Genomic DNA, 10,218 nt, shown 5'->3' on the forward strand with positions numbered 1-10,218 from the left:
GCAGCAGTGCTGGTTCTGTGAGCTGCAGCAGTGCTGGTTCTGTGAGCTGCAGCAGTGCTGGTTCCATGAGCTGCAGCAGTGCTGGTTCCGGGAGCTGCAGCAGTGCTGGTTCCATGAGCTGCAGCAGTGCTGGTTCTGTGAGCTGCAGCAGTGCTGGTTCTGTGAGCTGCAGCAGTGCTGGTTCCATGAGCTGCAGCAGTGCTGGTTCCGGGAGCTGCAGCAGTGCTGGTTCCGTGAGCTGCAGCAGTGCTGGTTCCGTGAGCTGCAGCAGTGCTGGTTCCGTGAGCTGCAGCAGTGCTGGTTCTGTGAGTGAGCTGCAGCAGTGCTGGTTGCGTGAGCTGCAGCAGTGCTGGTTCTGTTCTTAATAGAATTCCTCCCCCCGCCCCTCACGAATTAGCATTAGTGAAACTTTGCAGAAGAATAAATAATCTTCAGGAGAATATAACTTCAGAAACACAAATTATTGTTTGGAATACCTCAATCTAAAAGATCTCTCCTGTTATTGAACACCCTATTATTTCTTAGAAGGAATGCATTAAAATGTCATATCAGGTTCTGTCACAACTCAATAAAATTCACTGTTATTTAAAATAAAAATTAGTACTAATATAAATAAATAAATATATTCCCAAGTGTATCTGAACAAGACAATGTTTGCATTTTGTTTTGCATAAAAATTCTTGAACTTCTAAAACCGCAGGAATTTTTTCCAGAGTAACTGCATGCCTACCTTGGAACCTGAAAGAAATAATTATTTATTTAAATTACTGTAATGTAATAGGTGTAGTTCTGTACCACTGACATCATTGCATTAGGTTTTTCCTGTAACACAGAAATCCCAAATTTTCATCCAAAACATTGGTAGGAACCTGAAAAATAATTTTTTTCATTTAATACAGAAAACAACCATCAAGATTTTATTTACAAAAGAGAAACTAGAGTTTTGTGTAGCTACATCAATAAAGTACAATAAAAACGTTTTAAAAAGAAAATCCTGCCTCATATGTAGGCTTAGAGAGGACTCTGGGAAGACCTTATAACCTTGCAATACTTGAAGGGGACTTATAAGAAAGATGGGAACAGACTTTAGGAGGATCTGTAGTGAGTGGACAAGGAGTAATTGTTTTAAACTAAAATAGGGTCACTCCAGCCTAGCTACAGGGCACAAATGTTTCATGGGGAAGGTGCTGGAACAGCAGAACAGGTTGCCTGGGGACGGGGTGGATGCCCCATCCCTGGAACCATTTAAGGTCAAGCTGGACAGGGCTCTGAGATGCCTGAACTTGTTGAAGATGTTCCTGCTCATTGAAGGAGGTTCGGACTTGATGACCTTTAATAGTCCCTTCCAAACCATTCACTGATTCTAATAATAATTTTTGGAATTTGGGATGAGTTTCCCAAAAGATCTACACCCTTATTTTGTTTTTCATATATGAATATTTGGTTGAAGAAGGAATCAGCCTTTTGGGGATAGAAAATGAGGACTGGCTGGTGTCCAGGTGTCACTGAGATATTTTACTTATTTTAAAAACTCAGTCACTAACGGGATGCAGACCAGGACACACATTCATGCTCATGAAGATTTATGAGGCTGCTTCTGTTCTCCTCTCGTTTCATTAACCCTGCTGGGGGCCAGTCACACGGGTGAGTCAGGTGAGACAGGGGCTGAGCATTTGGGCAATATCCACTCCTCCCAAGGGTAGGAAGGTGGATGAGGAGGGGAACAAGGCATTTGCAGGAAGTATTTCACTAGCATGGTCCAGTTCAGAGCAGCTGCCTGAGCCTTACATGCACTGACACATTGCCTGCCCTCCCTGTGCAGGAAAGCACCACCAGATTGACATCTGTTGGTGGGAGTGTCCTAGAAATAATTTTTTCAGAGGTCTGCTACTCTGACAGAGATCTATGATTTTTCAGGAGATGACTCAGAAGAGCCCAGCTTGGTTTTGGAGGGCTGACACAGCGTCAGGAAGCGGAGTCACGGCTCGCTGCCTGGATGGAATTCTTTGAAGATATTGCTTCTCAGGAGATGTGAGGGACAAATTATAAAGACACAACCCGATCTTGCCAAAGTGTGTCTGAAAATGGTGTTGTGCTTGATCTGTGTGTCAAGTCTCTGCCCTTTGTAAATGCCTCTTTTAAAGCTGTATGTGTAACCCTGCATTTACAGAGTACAGCCACCGTCACTTTGTGAGCATCTGATGAAATCAGATGAAATCTCACAACAATTACTTAAATGGTGAGCCAAGAGCAAGTTTTTTTCAGATTAATAGTGACAAATACTGCCAGGAAATTTGGCCTGATAGCAGAGTAGCAGAGTAAATAGTAAACAGTCATTTGAAAACTTCACACAGTAGAAATAATTTAAATTCCTTTTCATATTTATATCAACAGTGAAGGAATTCAAGGACAAGAATGAGAGATAAAAATACTGTTTGGAAGAATGGGTGGCCCATTGCATATCTGAGCAAACAGATCAGCTTCAGGTTGTTTTCAGGTTGAACTGGAACTGGAGAAGGCTGTAACCTTCCTCCTCCATGGAATCTGTCAGCAACTGCTACATGGGGCTTCACATTCAGCAAATCCAAAGCAGGTCAGGCCCCAGGGGCAGCACCAGCCATGTGTGCTGTCCTCGCTGGAGTCAGGCAGACCTGGGTGACTTTATCTGGGATCTTGAGGTGATTATTTTCATATCAAGTTCCACCCTTACTGTCACTGAACGCTGAAGGACAACTGAATCCAGGAGGAGGAGGCAATATCCCACCTCTGATCCCAGAAGACTTGGTTCTGATTTCTCAGCTTCCAGATTCTCAGAGACTCTGGACCAAGTTGCAGTGCCTGGTGCACAGTAGGTCCTTTGCTGTTTACCAGGAAAAGAGGAAATGGGAGCCCCAGTAGCCCTTTATGCCAATTCTGGCATTTTTGTGAATATGGTATTTACTGTCAAGATCATGCAGTTTTAGGTAGATGGCAAATCTGGGGAACAGCAGCATGGAGAACAGCCTGTGGCATTAAGATGTCCTTGTGTCTGTGAAGGAATGAGCTACAGGGAGCCACCTGAGGGTTCAGGACCTCGGGAGCTCTAGAGGAAGCAATGGAGACTGCCAGCAGATGAACAAACCAAAATATGTGTTTTCTCCAGAAAAATGTGGAAACCTCTAGGATATGATAATGGGAAAGGGGAAAGAGTTAAATTAATGAAACTTGCCTTATCATCACATGTCAGACAAAAGAAAAAAAAGGTGGAGAAAATGAGGATAGGGATCTAAATTTCAGGTTTTTACCTGCTAATTCCATTTACACAGACTAGATTACTCCTTTACAACTGTGAATTTGATAAGGTCTAATACAGGTGTTCTGTTGGGGCTTTTTTTTTAGACTTCTATGGCATTAATAAGGTTTTCTCTAAGGAAATCATGCCAGAGACAGGATTTTTGACATTACATTATCAGTCCCCTTATAACATCTGAGTTTTGGGCCCACTTCTAACCAAATTTGGTTGTTCTTAAAAATGATATGAAAATAGCTGCGGAGAAGGGAGAAAGAACTTTAACTTTTTCTGAAGGAAAAACTGTATTCATTAGAGAATCCTCTGAGGACTTCAGTTTGGAACATAAAATCTATGAGAAATAGTATTTTATTTTGCTGCTCAAAGAAGTATTTGTCTTAACATCTTAACAAGATCTTTAAAAAGTTATATTTGAAGAGAGCTCTCTTTCCTCTCATTTTGAGGCTATTAATCCCTTGTGCTGCAAATGTTTATGTGCAAGACTAGTCTTGGCAGATCATTAGGCTTTAAAGCTATTCCCCATTAAGCCCGTGTTTAAATACTTGCAATATCAGGTCTTCGCTAAAACTAAATAAATGCTAGAAAGAGGATTTTACTGTGGCTGGAATGAAATGTCTTCAGTGATGGTGCACCATGCCCTACAAGTTTTGGGGGTTTTAAAGAAAGGAAAAATGGTAACGTTCAGTCTGCTCACCATACAGAGGTCTGAAGGGGTATCCTTTGTAAGGAGGCTTGCTGACCCTCTGCTCCAGCGTAATATAGCTGGGAAAAACAAACTCTGGATAAATTAGATAAAGAAATTTGATTTTATGAATTATGGTGGTAGAAAAATGCCTGCAAAGTGCAATTCTGTTTACATAGTTTAAAAAAATTGATAAATGTTCTATGGCTATTTACACAAGGGAATGGAAGCTGAATCAAATGTTTAAAAAACCCCAAAACCAACATAGTTTCTCTTGATTATTTAGAAAATATGAAAAAATACCACACTGATGTCAGACTGGTACTGTTTTTCAAGATTTAAAATTAGCATTGAACAGTCTGTTCTGGGAGTCCATGGTTTTGGTACTTTTTTTTCCACCGCAGTCAGCCTGGATTGACTCGCGCTGCTTCTCTGTGCTTCGAGTTCTGTGGCTGCTCAGTCAGGAATGCAAAACTACAATGAACAACAGGGAGGAGGAATTATTAGGATTGTTTACAAATTTCGATTTGCATGAGGGAGTGGAGATGTTGACAGTTATACTTTGAGAATCAAGCTACCGCAGCTGGATAAACATGTACTGGATATCTCAAGGCCTTGCTTTCTCCCACTCCCATGGCAGAGAATGAGCCAAATGCAAGCCCAAGCTAATCTGAAAAATAATAGAAGAGCTTTCAACAAAACCTATTTATCTATGAGGTCAAAAAACCTCAGCCTAGTTACACTCCTAGAGAGGCTCAACTTGACAACATGGTCATACTATCTCAGGGGCTGGGAGCTGTAGTGTTACAGACCACCCAGAATTACTGCTCCCACAAGGCAATGATAATGGTGCTATGATTTCACTGCCTACAGACCTGATCTAACACTTAATAGCTTGGGTAGCCATGGGAAACCTGCTGCATTTCTGTGTTTCAAGGATCACTTTTCCTGGGTACTTTTTAGGCACTGATAAAACTGTGTTTATAGATTGGAAAAGTAAAGAAGGGTTGTAAGAAAATAAATGAATAAGCAAATTGGTATTGGCATGCAGAGCTTCAGCAAAGGTAGCTGTGATAAATGGACACGTTTTACCTTCTTAGTCTTCGGTGTGTTTGACACACCAGAATTCTGTCAAATTCTTTATAGAAGTAAAATAGCTGATGGTTTTTATGGTTAAAATATAACATTGTATTCTCTGGAATGAAAATGTGAATGAAGCCCAAATGCAAAGGGCTCTCAGTTTTCTGAATCTGTAGACAAACTTCCTTGGGCCTTTGGGTGCATCAGCAATGTAAGTATGAGTGCAGTCTACAGGAAATAAGCACTTGTGAAAGCTGTTCTGACCTTACATTGAGAGAAGTTTGTAGAAATAAATTCCCATAAATCTATTCCAACTGCTGAATGATCTTCGAGCAGATGAACCATTCCCTATGTAGGTCTGTTTGAAAGAAAACAGCAAAACTCAAATACAAACCCCAAACAAACTTGAGAATGTGTTTGTAGAGGTTAGGTTTCTATTCTTGCTTCCTCTGAAGTCAAAAGAAATTCTGCCATAGGTTTGAATGGGAGAAAATTTGGCTTAAGAAAGGAGCAGTTTTCATGGGAAAATATTTGTGCACATGGAGATCTGTTTGTGTAAGTGCTGATTTACATATTCAAGTGACTGTTTGCATAAAGAAGTTTATTTGGGCCCAGCTGTTCATAACCACTGCAAGGTGCATGTAAGGCTCCATTTCTCTCTTACTGTTTGAAAAAGTCTGTTACCATCCAGCTGGAGCTGCAAAGTAACATGATTTCTTTTGTCTTTTTCTTTTTGCCTTCTGAGCTGTCTCACATCCCAAATCCAATAAGATAGCTATGAATTATGGGAACAATCACATTGATTTCCAGGTAAATCTTTCATATCTACAAATAGCTTTTTGTAATAGTCATGCAGGCATGAGTAATGTTACCTAGTAGGCTGAGATGAATCTTTTTATATCATGTTCCACTCTGGGTAGTTAATAGCACATACTTTAATCAACATGCTTTCTCTTTTTGTGGATTGTTGTGTTGGGTTTTGGGTATTTAGATGGTTATGGTTGGTGTTTGTGGTTTTTTTAGTGCATTAGGATGTAGTGACTCACATCTGTATGTTTGTGGTGGGTTTTGAGCTAGTGTTTTGTTTGTTTCATTGGACACATTTTCAATTCTGAATACTGAAGTCACGTCTAGCACCAAATGGGAATGGTGCCATCATTGTCTTCCCAAGAAGCTCCCAGATTTGTGACTGTAATTCTACTCTCTGAATTGTAATTTAGCATGAGCACAAACGCTGCCATAAATATCAGATTGAACTGAATTCCCAGTGGGTCCCCCATGGCCACACCTGGTTGGGATCCCAAGTGTGTGAGCACTTCCTTTAAAATCTGCTTTCCAGTGATGATTAGCTCTGCTGTTGGGGAGAGCACACATGGAGGAGCAAGAGGAGGCAGGAGCTGCTCTGATGTTTCCCTCCCAGCTCCTTCAAGTGACTTTGATGCCAAGTAGTCTCAGAATTCAAAGCCCTTCATAATCCTCAGTGGTTATAAAGATGAATATTGGATATCATACAATTTTTATTTTGAGCTAATATCTTAGAAAAAGGGAATGTTAGCTGCAGATTATTAGTAATGCTTCTGTATGGCTAGAAATGTTTAATTTCTACAGGATACTAGGAACTAAAGCTGACTTTCCAGAGTCTGTGATCTACTTTGAATGCTGCAGCTCTAGTTTACTATTGTGATATATATATATAAACCTTGTAATGGATATAGATTTTGTGTGATTTTCTTTTCTGAATGTATCATATTAGTCATAGATTTCTTTGGGATTGTTTTTTTTCCCTCCTTGTTTTGTAAACCACAGAGAAATGTCCCACTCCTTGTGTTGTTGTTAATTCCTTGAGCAGCATGCCAGAAGAATGTGGTGTCATAGAAACATCTCTTCCCATCTGAGCAGATGGGTGTCATGGCCAGGAGTGGGTGGGTTTGCTGTGCTGTTCTCAGCAGCCTGACTCATGTAGCCCCGAACAGGGCTCCTCTGCAGCACTGATTTGGCAGCATGTGACTCTCTATGTCTATACAAATTGGAATAAACTTGTGGTGTCCTTCCACAGGTGGATGGTTTGGGCTGTGATGCACTCCTTGGTCTGATTGTCAGACAGAACTGTGACGTCTCTCCCTGTTTCTTTTTCCAGATGAAGAAGTTTTAGTGTTGAAGAAAGACCCAGATTTCCGGTTTGAAAATGGGTCCCAGTGCTTCTGTTTGAAACAGCACAGGATGGGATAAATGGCATCTACCCCCCAGTACCAGACTGGGCACCATCTCCAGTTTCTGTTCTTTGTCACCTCCCCCATCTCAGCCAAGTCCTGGGTGAAGTGTCCTGCTCTGCTCTCCTGGGCACAGCTGAAACATCCCCCATTTCCCATGAGCTGTGCAGTTTGGGAATGCCCAATACAGCTGAATCCAGCAAACCATGTGTGTGTCATTCTCTGTGTGTTGTCTGTTTTGATGGGTTGCTTGGAAAGCCTTAAGAAGTTTGTATGTTTTCCAGCCATCTGGTATTGCCCTGGATGTGGATATTCTCTTCTAAGGGGGGACACTGAGCTGCCCATGCCCTAAAACACCAAGGAAATGTCCCTGGCTGAGATCTCAGTAATTTGAGTGCTCAGAGAGTGCAGTGCTAGTGCTGCATGTCCTGAGATCTGAAAGAATCCCCTTAAAGCCTGTATTGGAAAGGCTATTAAAAATACTTCAAGATGTGAGAGGAATTAAATAATTACTAGGGAAAAAAAAATCCCATTTTGTTATCTCTGGATCAGCCTAGGTTTTATCACCTTTCCCCCCTGATTTTAGAATGGGGCACAACCGGTAGAAAAGGCAGTTGTTCCATGGGAAACATCCATTTTGAACTTACAAAAAGATGTTTATTTGTGATCCTAGGAAAGTCTTTGATAAATTCAGTCCATTTCTGGGAAAGATTGCTGTATTCTTATTGCACTGACTGAGGGCTACATTTGATGTGTTCAAAGAGTCTCTATTGCTTTATAGAAAGCTCCAAGTCTGTTTTTTGACTTAGGAGTTCCTGAGGCAGATTTTCATGGGTAAAGTTCACTGCTGAGAGAAGAATGCTGTGTGTGCCTTGAACAGCAGCAAGGAATCAGCTGTGTCTTCCCCCCTTGCTGGTGCAGGTTCCCAGCCCTGGAAGAGCAGCTCACTTGCCTCAATTCCCAAGGCTGTACAAACACAATGTGTTCAAGTTTTGTCTTTGCTTATGTGTTTGGTTGCTTTTTTTTAATGGGAATGATAGAGCCCCTTCATTCCAATTACCTGCTCTTGCTGTTGAGTTCTCATTTTTCAAAGCAGTGGTTATAAAGAGGGAGATGAATCTTATCCCTGTGGCAGCAGAAGCTGATGAGCTTTGAAGGGGCAGAGGGACTCTGCAACCACTGCAAACAATGCAGTGCTGGGTGACCTCTGCTTTTTCAGAGCATCACTTTGTGTCCAAGGAAAGAAATGTGCTGCCCTGCTCAAGTATTCAAGGATAATAAGGTCCTAACCATAAGTCCTCAGGGGATATTGTACTTCTACCAGACACCCAAACATGGACACTGGCCTTTTTTAATGTACTGGAAGATGAATCTAAATTTAAATTATAGCTTGGACATTAAATTAAGCCACTGTGTAACTGTAACTACATAAAGGACTTCTTTAAAGAAAAGAAATAGATGCATCTACTCCTGTGAAATATTTTAGCATTTTTCCCTCTGAAAACCAGGTTTTGCCTTGGGAAGGAGAGCTATTTTTATCTTCAGAAATCTGTTATTTATCTTGTAATCATAAGAGATGCAAGTACGGATCTCAGTTGACTTTCAAGTCACATGAAAGTGTCCAAAATATTTGCAGTGAAATTTTCCACTAGGAAACAGCTTTCAAAATTTCATCTAATGATGGAAAACAATCTGTCTTGCCAAAACTTTCCCTACATGCCTAACAGGATTTTAGTTTAAAAAGTCTATTTCCTACTTAATAGCAGAACAGCTGTACTTGGAATGCAAGGTGTTTTCAGATTTTGCTGTATGGGAAACATTGCATTCAAACACTTCTGCAGTAAATGTAACTGTTATGCTTATCTGTTTGTCAAATGTAATATTATTTCTCTACTAATATTTGTCTGTTCATGGTTTCATGATTTCTTCTTGGTTATACCAATACCTGAGAAATGGCCACATAAATGTGAAATTTGAAATTTAGTTGTGATGCAAGATAATAATATCATTTTTGAAAGCATGTGTGTGTGTGTGTGTTTTTATCAGCTTTTTAAACACAGTGTGATTTTTTTTTCTCCTGAATAAAACTATAAATTGTACTAAATACCTGGTGGGTCTGTGTCAGGCACTCTCCCTCATGCAAGGAATACCTTTGCAAGGAATTCACTGATCCAAAAGTCACCGTTAGTTAATTTTAACATACATGGGAAAAGGCTCTTCCTAACTTTAAAACTACGGGTTTTGCCCTAGTTTTGCTTGTACATGTGGATTTTATCTAGTGATTCTCTGTAACCAGCAACCAAGAAATTCGCTGGTCTCCTAAGTATTATAAATATTCTCTCTGTGCTTTTGTATCCAAGACAATAACTTTTCACACAGCACAGTTCAAAGTGATGTGACCACAGGGAATAAGGAGAGGAGAAAAATGCTAAGATTAGAGATTGTCAGACTATTTGGGTCTGAAGAAAATGTAATCAAAATGCATCACTTTACTGGAGCATCTCTGGGACCAGGAGTGCAGGAGGAAATATTGGGAGAAGACAGATTGCTTGCACTTGGGAAAACAAGTGCCTGCTATGTCTGAGATAAAGCAAATTTTCAGTCCAGGTCTCTGCAATATGGCAAGAGAAATCTTGAATTTGGGGATCCTACATGCTGGTGAAGTCCCCAGCATGTTGTCTTGTGTTTTTCACAGCCATTTCTGTTTGCTGAGAGAAACTGTGCCAAAACATCCATGTTTTGTTCCTTATGCAGTGTGATTCTAAGGAAAAAAGAAAAACAAGTGCAAGATACAGATCTTTCGGTATCTTTCTTTCCTCTTGTCCTTGATCTATTCTAGTTAGGATTGAGTCAAGCTACTCATAAAGTCTGGAGTGATTTGTCCTTTGAGTGTGATTTCTGTGGGAGTTAACAGTGCCCAGCTGTTCTTTGAGACCTTCTGGAGTCACCTTGGTCAT

The 10,218-nt window shown here is 40.6% G+C and overlaps 1 long non-coding RNA gene across 1 annotated transcript; it reads left to right on the top strand.

Annotated features, from left to right (window-relative positions):
* The first annotated feature begins 1,213 nt into the window (after window positions 1-1,213).
* LOC115496754 (uncharacterized) lies at window positions 1,214-7,467 on the top strand. The gene is made up of 2 exons (XR_003962274.4): window positions 1,214-5,861; window positions 7,189-7,467. It is a non-coding gene; the product is annotated as an uncharacterized lncRNA (long non-coding RNA).
* The last annotated feature ends 2,751 nt before the right edge of the window (window positions 7,468-10,218 follow it).

This window comes from Taeniopygia guttata, chromosome 11, assembly GCF_048771995.1.
Source record: "Taeniopygia guttata chromosome 11, bTaeGut7.mat, whole genome shotgun sequence".
NCBI classification, from domain to species: domain Eukaryota; kingdom Metazoa; phylum Chordata; class Aves; order Passeriformes; family Estrildidae; genus Taeniopygia; species Taeniopygia guttata.